The sequence below is a fragment of the Chelon labrosus genome (genome assembly GCF_963514085.1).
Source record: "Chelon labrosus genome assembly, chromosome: 16".
Classification (NCBI taxonomy): Eukaryota; Metazoa; Chordata; class Actinopteri; order Mugiliformes; family Mugilidae; genus Chelon; species Chelon labrosus.
The window spans coordinates 13,577,595-13,590,299 of record NC_140349.1 but is presented as its reverse complement, the minus strand read 5'-3'; positions in this window follow the sequence as shown (position 1 = coordinate 13,590,299).

The window sequence follows — 12,705 nt, the reverse complement described above, 5'->3', positions numbered from 1 at the left end:
CTTCATGTGCTTTCAACATGGGATTTGGAAATGACACGGGCGCTACATGCAACAAAAACTGTTAAAACGTTTGGCTCCGAGCACTTCAACAACACATCGATGGCTGTTTCCACTATTTGCGTTCCAGCGAGGAGAAAGAGGAAACGACGTGGGGAGCCGTGAAGTGTGTTTAATCCAAAACTCGTTTACCAGAATTTTTGCAGACACTTTTAGTTCCAAACAGGGTGTTCGTTCACATGGATTTCTCACATACTGTTATGAGAACACACTATTAGCTATTGAGGGTGCGACGTAAAGTCAAAAAAATGTGACCCTCCATTGCTAAAAAGAAAATACGTCCATAAAGGGACAGCATCTTGTGTTCACTTTTCCAGGGCGGCACATGCACAGTGATGAATGCAACCACCATCAGATGCTGCACAACTATTCACGTGTCTCTCAAGCCCAGTTAGTTCAAGATCCATCCAGTTGGATCCATAACGCCAGTCTGGGAGCAGTGTCTGCCTCATTCTCTCCCAGTAACTGCGAACACTCAGTTGTAGTGTTTGTACAGGTGCTGCAGCTGGATCTCTGCGAGGTCCCCCCGATGCTTATACTGCAGACGGCTTGACTAGGCTGGAGTAGTTCTATTCACTGTTTACTCTGGCAAGTTGAGTCCCGGTCCTGCTGAGAGCTATTCTTGAGGTGCTTAATTTTTGTCACTTTGACTCATGCAGTGATCCACGCCGGCACAGATGCATAAACACTCAAGGCTTTCTCCACGTGTCCCAAAAGCGCGCACATCCACACGCAGCGACTGATTCACTTACTCAGTAAAATGCCCATAATAATCCAAATCTAACACACACACAATCATCCACATAATCCTGCGCTGCCCTGCCAGCAAAAATCCGCTCCACCCCACCACCACCACGCTTAGCTGTCATGAGACAGCTGCAGAGATCTGACATGTTAATTTCAACCCAGAGCTGACCCCTAGCTAATTATCCTTCAACTCTGTAAACACTAGTAGCACCAGTTAACACCAATTAATGGCCGCTGATCATTGCCAGATGCTGCACCTTGAGTAATTTGCCTACACTTGCACTTACAATTTCACACATTCGCGTGATTCTGAATTTCTGTGGTTTGTTGAATCCTCGCACGGAAGGTCTGTGCCCCAGCGATTCCCTGCACCTGAATTATTTTATACGCCGCGTCTGCATGTGTAGAGTTTTCAAATTCTGCGAGGCTAGGTCATTTTTGAGATGATAATGAAACTCGAAGGTTTTTTGTGGCTTGAGAGTCGTCAGACCACATCAGGGGTGTTACATTAAGTGCTAGATGCTTAAAGCACATGAACATAAGGTGCGTGCTTCCCATGAAGACAGGCATGAGGTTCAGATGCCTCTAGAGATGATAAAAATGCACTGTTCATCTTCACTTAACACATGCAGAGAAAGATTAAAGTTCAACATTATGAAAACACATTTTACCAGACCCCAACACTGAGTCATTTCTGAGTACCAAATAATCAAAAGCGTCATTCTCTCCCTCATTTCTGTCTGCTCCAACATTATTCTTGATTTGCTGCTTCATTGTTTGTATTGATTAGTCGAGTGTGTGCTGTTTGCTGCCTTGCCTGCCAACTGTACCGTTGCCAAGGGAAAGCGTGAACAAACCTCTGCCAGCATCAGCCTCCTCCAGCAACAGCTGTGCCACATATGCTGCCGATCAATATAAACAAACATGGCCTCCCTGCACCAGGGATAAGGATTGACAGGTATGATTCATCTTCTGTGCCACTGGTGGGAGGTGCGAGCAATAATAAGCAGAGATAGATCTTTTCCCATTGCAGCGCGACCACTGGGGTTAGTAGGGGTAGGTCAGAGAGATCATTCGCCCCCCAAGGTAACTGGCAGGGTTCCTCACATAACCCCTCGCAGTTTTGCTGAGGATTAGAGCAGCGTGAATCCACCAGGGCTGTAATTTGTGGCATTCTGTACACAGAGTGAGGAGAAAAGATGAATGGGGAACAGGCATGGATCATTGGTGCTGTGCCAGTCGCACTGCAACTGAGAATATTCAACATAGACAGCGGGGAGGATCACAGTATCCGAGTGATTAATAAATAGTTTGTAAGCTACACCATTTCAGCATATGATCATCTCATCAAGTGAATGCTGCGTGATGCATCCCCCTCCCGAAATAATGACGAAATTTCTATGCAAGCACCATTTAAGGGTTTTGATCATTGCACTGTGGCCCTTTGTGGCGACATGACAGGAGCGCTGCAGCTTGTACATCACGTCTGCCATTGTCTCAGGGGCACAGCTGAAAACATGGGCCACGGAGGACAATAGCTCCACAGAGTGGTTATGACGTCCTCTTGATGAAGAGTAATGGCTTGAAACAATATTTCCCCAAGGAGTGGAATTGAAATCTGAACACTGTGATATGGTTTCATCGCCATGCAATTTGGAGATGTCAGATCAGTTTTGCCGGGGCCGGCGTCGCATGAAGGAGCAAAAGCACAGCCACGGGAGGAATACACAGGCGGCAGCGGTGTTTTTATCAACTGCACCAAACCTGGGATATCTCCACGGTGACTGAATACGGTTTCTTGAGGGGAACATAAAATATAAAAAGTCACATGTCAGTCACTTGGATGTAAACTACGTAGCATGATCTCTTTTTGCACAAAACATCGGCCACTTATAAAATGTTTCTTGATTTCTTCTTAAAATGAAATTCAACTTCTAGAAATATGCAGTACGTTCAGAACAAATATATCACTTTTTCTTTTTTGATTCTTTGAGCAGCACAAGCTGAGACCCATCTAGTTCCATTATGTGGAGTTAGAGAAAGCGGAGATTTCTATGGCTGACATCTCATGTACATGTACAATATATTTTACTGCAGAGTGAGCTGCGCTTTTGAAGAGTTCAGAAAATACGTGTTTAGTCTACGGCTCGGTACTTTTGTACAAAGACTGATTTATTCAAATTCCACTATTTTTTCCGCAGTTTTTCCCAAATAAATAACATATGAAAAAACAACAACAACAACAGAAAACCTTTCAGGACACTCATGCTGGAATAAAAATACAGTTTGTATGTGAAGATCTAAGATAGTAAAGAATAAATAATTTATTAAACCTACAAAAGAAGAAAAAAAAAAAAGAAGGTTCCGCTAAAAATAATATATTTTGAATGACAGTGCCTCCCCAAGCTAAAAATATTGGAATAATTAATAATCAGATGTCTTCAATCAGTACTACTGATACGGAGCTACTTAATAATCAGGTTTGATATTTAGATAAGGGTTGATTGGTGCATTTAAATCAGGCCCATTGTGTGGTGCCGTCATTAACAAGACCATGACTCTGTTGGAGGCCTCCATCACGCAGGCTGTCAAAAGTCACTGCTGACAGTTTCCTCTGGCAACCTCTCTGGTGCGCACGCTGACGTCACCGCTGGTTACATGTGCATGGCGATGAAGTCCACGCATGACGCACTCGGGAGGAGGAAAAGGTAAAAAAAAATAAAATAAAAAAAGTCCGAAGAGGTAGCAATCCTCAGAAGAGATGTGCTTTAAAGGTACACTGCCGATTCCAAAACAAGCATCAGAGCTGAATACTAATGCGCCTGCAGTCAAGGCCACGGCGGCAACAGTCTTTTTCTTGCATATTCTTTGACTGGAGCTGCACAGCTGTGGAGATAATTTATTTGTTTACTTTATTTACCAGTCAATTACATTTTAATGTGACTTGCCTAATGTCCACATTCTGTCTTCAGATGTGGTCTATGTAATGACTGTGATAGATAAAAGACAGTTTAATTATACTAGGGCCCTAATTGTCTGCATGCAAAGCCTCCATTACGGCAGCCTTGAGTCTATACCATCATCGGGAGGCAGTGAGCATAATTTGAAGTCTTTGTCTGATTGCACATATTATGGCTTCCTCAAAACGCCATGTAAATGTCGGTTTGGCGGCGACATGTAGGATTTGTAGGTTGAAATTTAAAATAGCAACAGTGCCGATGTCGGGAGCTGAGAGGTAGCCCCACAAAACACAACAGGGAGGATGAAAGATGATAAAGATACAGCAATATCCTCGTTTTACAGCAACAGAAGCTGCTCTCCTCTGCCCACATGGCTACCATTCTGTCCTGCACACAGTCACTGTATTGAGAAGTTGTTAAGAGGAAATAGAATATTCTAGTCATTCCTCTCAGTTCGCCGTGGTTTCTTTTAGTCCCAGTGTGATGCCATTCATTACTGCCCTGTCAGGGCTCTCACGACTCGAGGCTCAACAACTAATTGAGATGACATTTTCAAATACACACACCGCTACGTGCAGTTGCAGCCACACACACAAACCCTAAGAGCCCCGTACACTCAAACAGAGATTTAAAACCTTTATTGGAGGGTATGTCAACAGAGCAAAGTTGGCTCCTGGTGCAGCTGGGCCTACTGTGCATTATTTTTCCACTATTTTCCTCTCTTGGTTTTTGAAACTTTCTTTATTTTAGGTGCAATGTCTGATGGCGAAGTTTGGAGCTAGGAGCGAAACACAGAACTGATTGCAGAGCTAACAAATGAAACAAGAATTTATGTGGTATTCCTTTAAAAGCACCTGACTTTATGTTGCAGATTTGTGTTTTACTATGAAATAATTTATTGTTAAGTGCATTTCAATTATCTGTGCAAGGTGGGACTAAAGATATGCAAATTACAAACAGCTCTCAAACACCTTCAACATGGTACTCTTCCAGCTGATTAATTCCAGTGTAACCCTCTCAAATTCTGAGCACACCAGGTCAGCTGAAGATGTCAAAATCCAAATGCAGCGTACAAGCATATACAATTAAACGTATGTGAAGAGTTTCCAAGATTAAATAAAAAAAATATGAATAAATAATGAATATTTTGTTGTAGGAAAATTACAGATAAAGTAGAGCACAGCTGATTATCTTTCTAAAGTAATATTACCTAATAAAAATGATGTGGCAGTCAAAACTGTTGCTCCTGACATGTTTAGTCAGGAGTTTAATTCCTTTAGTCCACCTTGCAGTTCTGTGTGAAACATATAGACCTTCAACCTTTAAGTCAGCAATGGTGCTAAACCATAGACTGTATATAAATATGGACAATGCGTTCCAACTTCCTTGCACTGGCCAAACTGACACGATTTTGAGTTTGGAGCCAGAGTCTGCCCGGTATGTTTTTTTTGTTTTTTGTTTTTTTTAACAACTCTCATGGACCGCTTTGCGGAGCGGTTGGCATGGCAACTGGTGGTCGCCATTATGTCACATCCTGTTTCTATATTGTCAAATAACTAACTAAAATGAAATTGACACTTGAACGTTCATCAGCGTTATATTAACTACCTAAAATGACAGACACCATCCTTGAAAAAAAATGATTTGATGTGTATTTTAAGCCCAAGTCCCATCCACTAACATGGAGGAGGTGTAGCTTATGACCTATACTACAGCCAGCCACCAGGGGGAGCTCCACTTGCTTTGGCTTCACCTTTGAGGAGCAGTTCCGCCGTCCGTCTTTATACTGTCCATGTGCTAAACTTATTTTTGTGTGAAAGGGAGAGTTTAAATAGGCATGAAATATGATCTGTCAATGATAACGTGCAAATAAAGCGCTGTGAGGAAGAATCTTTCACTGCAACATTTTTACTGGTGAAAGAAAGTTTGGTATGTTAGAAACAGAATGGCCACCAGTTTGGAAAAAACACACACACACACACACACACACACACTGAAATGAATAATTTGTTCCATTTGTCTGCGATTTGAAAACCTGATGGTCTTTCCATATGTGCTGCAGCCTGATGCCATCTTCTGACGCAGGCAATTAAAAAAATAAAGATTTAGACAATTAACACTTATTATCGTAAATGAAGTTCCTTAACAGATACAAAATAACCTCCTCCTTATCATGGTGGAGGCACTTATGTTTTCCAAAGCTGCGTGCAACTGATTTGTTACATCTTTCTACTGCAAACTATTTTTTAATTGTTCATAATTAGAGTTTCTGAATCCATGACTGTTTGAACATCTCCTGAAAAAACGCAATAAGTGAGAAAATCCAAGTATATGTACAACAGCAATACATCAACAGCCATTTTTACATAATTATTCAAATTGTTTCTTAGGGAAAACATTGGGTTCTGTTATTAAACCAGAGCAAACTTGTTTTCTGATTGTTTAATAGGAACAACCTGGGGTCAAATCCTTTAGTTTGTTGTTTAAATATTCAGTCGGCAAGAAGCAGTGGGGAAACATTTTTACTGACTGAGGGCGCCGAGCAATGATTTGATTAAAACACACGGACGCGTTCGCACACATCCATGCACACACAAAGAACAGTGTCCTCAAAACCTGAGAGACATCGCACATGAAAGGTGCTCAACATCAGAGGGAGTCAAATTGGCCTTGGCTGGGAGGATTGGTCCAATCAACCTCCAACCGTATAATTAGTAATTAGATTGGGATTAGAGTCAACTCTGAGTGGTGGAGCGTGGCCAATTCAAATCAGCATATGAAATGTGATTAAATTAATAAGAGAAAAATTGAAATATTAATGTCCCTTTTTTCCACTGGGTCTCAGCTTGATTGGTCTGAACTTTGGTTAATTATGGACTCACATAGAGTAAAAGATTGTTGACTATTTTCCAAATTAAAATTTGTTTTATTGTACATTGCGGCAGGCCATTTCCAAAATAACATCCCCACCTAAAATTAAATATTAAAATGGGTGATCAGTCATCACTACAATCACCTTTTAATTAAAACCCAGAAAGACACTAAACAGATGAAGACAATGCACTATATTTTTCCAACTTTTTATGCTTGGTGTTGAAAACTTATTTTGATATTGTCACATATTTCCTTTCATCATTTAGGTACTCAACAATGTCAGTACCTTTTAAAAAAGGTCATTTAAGCCAAAGGCTGCAGTTCATCTAATTGCCACTAGAGACTGGCTCCAAAAACGAAGCAACCCCCATAGGCTTCCATGTTAAAATGCTCAAATTTACAGCAAAAAAGAAACAAGTTAACAGCCCTACAGTCCAATTTGTTCTCCATAGCTGATTTCAGAACAGTTTGTATATAACAAATTTGTATATATAATTCACCTTTATAAATTACCTCAGAGCTTAAATGTATCCATAATCAAGGGCGTGGCTGATTTGAATGAAAGGTGGGTGAGCATAGGCATCGCCCAGCCCACCCAGCTCTACTAACACTGAGTCTCAGTTTTGGTTTAACCAAGAGTTTAAAGTACCGCCGGACGCAGACGGCATAACCTACGTACACAGCCTACGCTGGTGTGAGCTATTTATGCTTGTATGCTCGTCAGTCTGGCTCACTCTGTAATAGCACTGCCCAAAGAGGACAAGAAGACGAGTCATACAAGGATCTCCGAACCTCCTCAGTTAACCTTTCCTCGATGTGTTCCATCTTTATTTATCCAAAACAATCAATTTAATTGATCAAAAAATTGCAGAGATGGAGAATTAGCTGGAAATGCTAAAGTGAAAATACGCTACTACCAAGCGGACCAATCACAGCTCTTGAGGTCTGCGTCGCTGTAACATTTCTCGGGAGGTGCACGTCAGGTTATGGCGTTGGGGACTGGGCTGACGGCACGCATTAGGAGGAGTCCGATAATCCCAAAATGGTGCCGGCCAGAGCCACCAGACTGAGCTTCAAAACCGCTAGGGCGCTAACAGTTAATGAAACGCGAGTCTTGATGGCAGAACATTCATGAAAAAAGTTCATGTACATTTAACCTGAACTGCGAAAACATATCATTAGCCTCAAAGCATAATTGCCTAAGTCATATTTTAATGTTTATGGAAAACAAGAAAAAACACAATTTTTAGCAAGCACATTGGTATTTTTTATTGATATAGTGGCCAAAAAATGACTTAGGCAATTATGCTATGAGGCTAACGATATCAAGGTTTATCATATAGATGTATAAAGTTGTGTTGCTCTGTGTTTTAATCTTGCATTCCTGTTTTTTAGTGTTCATGTTTTTGCTATCGCTGTACCTGCTTGTGTTGGTTTATGCAGCACATTTGTGCTACCAGTTTGACCATCACCTTCTCCAAAAACAAGATTTTTATCACAAGGTACTATCTTTTGTAAACACAGGTAAAAAAAAAGAAAAGAAAAGAAAAGAAAAATACCCCAAAACAATAAATAAATGCCAAACTCACTTATCTGAAAACGATACATACTAGACTGACCTGTTCAACAATCCACCTGCAGCAGTAAATAATCCCTCACCAGCCTACTATTCGGAGGAAGCAGCAGGATAACGCTGCCGCCTCCATCCCCCGAGGGTCTGTCTTTCCCTGAGACTGTCTAACTGGCATGCTGCAGAAAACTCCTGTCCACCTTTAATGTTCACACTTCCTGAAGTTTTTACAGAGCGGAGGAGGCCAGAGCACATTTCTCTGGCTAATGGCCATGGAAATAGAAGTTGGAGCTCGCTGCACAAATAGACATGGTGATTGAGTTCCTTTTGATTTAAGCCATAGTAGCCGCAGATAATTTACAATCAGCTCCCTTTTAGTTCTCCAGTAACCATTGTGTCAAGAGAGTGACCATTTGTGTCAAAAGTTTCCGGCATGATTGCTGCTTAGGCATTAAAAGGATTAATTCTTAACAATAAGCCTGTCATTATGATCTTGATTTTTTAAAAAGATTTAATAAGCGTGGAGATCAAAGGGGTTCTTAGGAGACGTTGACAACCATTCATTTGGAAAGGGCAGGTATTTCTTCTTACCTATTAAGACCTAATTTAAAATTTGTCCAGATTCCATTATTTAAACTTACACTGTTCAGTTTAGCCTGGCAAAGAAAAATGTACCTCAGACTGCTCCCCTGTGAGACCTTCCAGATAAGATGTGTCTTCAATTTTCTGGCATTAAATGTTTCCATAATTCATCACATGTTCTGGTATATTTGGATGTAAAGCTGTGCGAGATGTAGCGTTGGGAGATTTTGAGCATGTATGAAAGATGTAGCTCCATCAAGCGATGTATGAAGGAAGGAGGTTAAATAATGAAGGCCTGGCAATGCTCTGTTGTACAACTGCAACATGTGCTGATTGTGTGTCATGTGATGTTGCGTTTCAACAACCGGGAATAGCGGTTTGTACCCACCAGCAGCCAGGTGTGTTTCACAGAAAACAACAACCATGAGTAATTCCTGCGATGGTGAGATCAGCAAACAGGAACAGAGAAAGAGAGGGAGCCCAGAACAGCTACCAGACAAAAACCTTTTGGTGGGAATAGAAGGCAGTTTTTATAACTGCCTGCATTTTGATGAGAATATTATTATTCTGACTGTGACATCAATGGTTGAATGTAATTTTCCTCATACTTAATATTTTTTAGAATGTTTCTAAGGTGTAAAAAGAGCTGCTCATAATTGGCACTTTTCCACCACAGGAACCAGGAGTAGGAACAGGGGAACATTTCTGACAGCCCCCATGACCCGCTCTCTTAGGCTTTATATTTTCACTAGACTCAGAAGGTGAGATAATCCTGTTGCACATCTCCAGGTTAAACCGGAGAGAGCTGAGATGTTCTTAAAATTAATCAACAAGCTTCAAGCCCTACCTAGAGGCTCCCAAGATCTTTTAGAAGTTCCTACCTTTGCTACTCTTACGTTCTCAAAAGTCTACACTGAAAGAAGCACCAAGGACGAAATGATTCCTGCAGTCCCAACATGCACAAAGGGGCAGCTGGTCCCCAAAGTTCCTTCAATGCACACAGGGCTAATGAGGAACCCATGGAAAATTAGCGCCCATCTCACCAGTTCCTGTTAGCATTATGGTGCCCTTTAGCATCTTTCATCCAATTGTGTTCATTTTCAGAATACTTTAGAGCTATAGCAGAGATATTTCCACCCAAAAAATTTAAAATTATAAAAATAAATAAATATATAAAAAGTGCTAGCTGGTGAGCTAAAGTCTGTTGTCTGTTAACAGGATTAAACTTGAATATATTTGTGCCAAAAAGCAGAGAAAATAGTCTGATTACAAATGAATGTTTTACACACAAGCAATCAATGTATACAGCGTAATTACACGACTCAACTTAGAATAAAGCACCGAAAATATCTCCAAGTCATCAAGTTACGGCAAAGAATTTAGATATAATGTTTAACGGTCAAAGAAGCCATTTTTCTTAGATTCTTTAGGTGAATTTTGCTAATAATATTGTCTTAATTTAGTGGCATTTTCAGAGCAAGATCTAACTGGTTTAAAGCAGCTAACTAATCACCATTATTTGCATTTTGCATTTTTTTTAAGGAAAATCTTTTATGTGTGTGTGTGTATTTTCAAAATCTTCTTCGGTTGGCTACTTTATTCGATAGCATCAGACACTGAATTCAATCATGAAATAAGCACCACATTTTCAAAATGAAATTTAAATGCGTTTAATGGTTTGATCACAGCTCCAGAAGATGTACCGTACGCCACATTCATTTAAACAGATGAGAGCGTTCACGCCGGAGCTATTGTACACTATATTTATCGAAAGGGAGTGATTCTTGGCAGAGACATCTATTATGTTTTATTAATGAAGATGCTTGTACTACAGAGGGAGGGGTAGAAAAACTCGCACACACCGCTTGCGGGACACGATCGCTCAGTGCATTAAAATGTATGATACAAGGGAGTTAGTGAGACAGTATCCGTGTGGAGGGGAAAAAAAGATGAATAAATATTGAAACATCTTTATGAAATATTAACGCCAACACAAACAATGAAAGTAACTAAGGGATGTAGGAGTGGCCAAAAAGCCCACAGGGGATATATTTTCAAATGCAGCAGGCTGTAAGCAGTCTTTTAAACATTTTTCACTGAGGGGGAATAGAAGCATCTCAGACGAACTGCTTTGCAGCATCAGAAAATAAATACTTTTTTTTTGAGATCACAGGTTCCCCCTCAGAGAATCCGGTGTTTTTAATGCATCACCGGGAGACAGAGGGGCGGAAAGAAGGGCCGCGTAGAAAATATGATGACTCCTGAGATGTTTGATTTATGCTGGGTGTATCTTTTGATGCAATATTTACCTAAAAGAGTGCTTGTAAGAAGAGAGGACTCTTTTTATTTTTTTTCCTGACGGACAGGTTTGTCATGTAGTTCTGTTATCAATGTATTCATTGTTCAACTTGTAAAGTTTCCACCTGTTTCTTTGATTTGCTTGTCAGCCGAGCACCCGCTGTTTGTCTAAAGAAGATGCATCTCATCTTTTTAGTCAATACTCCCTGAAAAATAAATAAGAAAGATTTTTACATTCAGCGTCTGCAGGTTTTTATTCCACAGGGCTGTGCTGTCTGTGGGATGAGTTTGAGCAATTTCTTTTTTCAAGGTCATGTTTTGCTAGTTGTTATGCCCTTCTCAAACAGCTATGCTACTAGATGGTGATTTGCATTGATCAAGCTGGTGAGAATATATCCATTACTACAAGATTCAGGAGGACATTTGAAAGATATAACAAGCTAGCCATTCATACAAGGATGCATACTGTAAGTCTGGAGTGTAAGAATTTAAAAGTATGGGAACAAACTTTTAGATGCTGAGTAACTTATTCAGTAAAAATATGCAGATAACATCCACCGATCAGGCATAACATTAAAACCACTGACAGGAGAAGTAAATGACGTTGACCAGCTTGTGGCAACACAATGTTCTGCTGGGAAATGTTTGGACCTGGCATTCGTGTGGATGTTACTTAGACATGTACCACCCACCTAGACCAAACCAGACACCCTCACCCCATAGCATTGACACTCCTTGATGGTAGCCTGATACAGACACACACAAAAACAGTTTAGGAACAACTAAAAATACATGAAGAACAGCACAAGGTGTTGACCTGGCCTCCGAATTCACTACATCCCAAACTGATCAAGTATCTGTAGGATGATCCACAGAGGCCCCTCCCCTCAACCCATAGGACCCAAAGGCCCCCACTAAGAATTTTCTGTTGCCAGACACCACAGGACACCCTCAGAAGGCCCATGTCCATTCTCTGATGAGTCCCAACTGTTTTGGAGGCACAAGAGAGACCTACACAATATTAGGAAGGTGGTCATAATGTTATGGCTGATGGGTGTATCTGTACGTACGTTCAGAAAGTGCGGCTGCCCTGGTTAATGTACATGCATGCAGAAAACATATCTGAAACGTACGCGCATATAGCGCATGAATCTGCAACAAGCTCAGCCGCTGCCCTTCACACTCAAAATTCTTCAAATGAAAAGAAAAAATTAAACTCGCAGGCTGAACACCTACAGGCGTACAGCTGATTGCTGATTGCTGCTCACTGGCGCGTTTTATTCACCTTGTTACTAAAGAGGCGTCGGCATTTTATCTGTTCCGCGCATTTGTTTACTTCCACAGGTTGATAATGGGGTAGCGCGCGCACAAAAGAGCATTTCATCAAAATAAGAGAACACAGACTTGATGTGTAAATGCACCTGTGGATGGATAGATACCCCCCAGCACTCCTTCCTATGCTAATGGAATTTACTCCTGCTTGCAAGTTGAAAATGTTTCACACGAGGGCTTTGTAAATTTAAAAAACACAGAAAAGACTGGCATTCCTGGTGAGGCTACTATCAGTCTGAATGTATAACGCCATACGCCTCAGCAACTTATTTATGGACTAATATA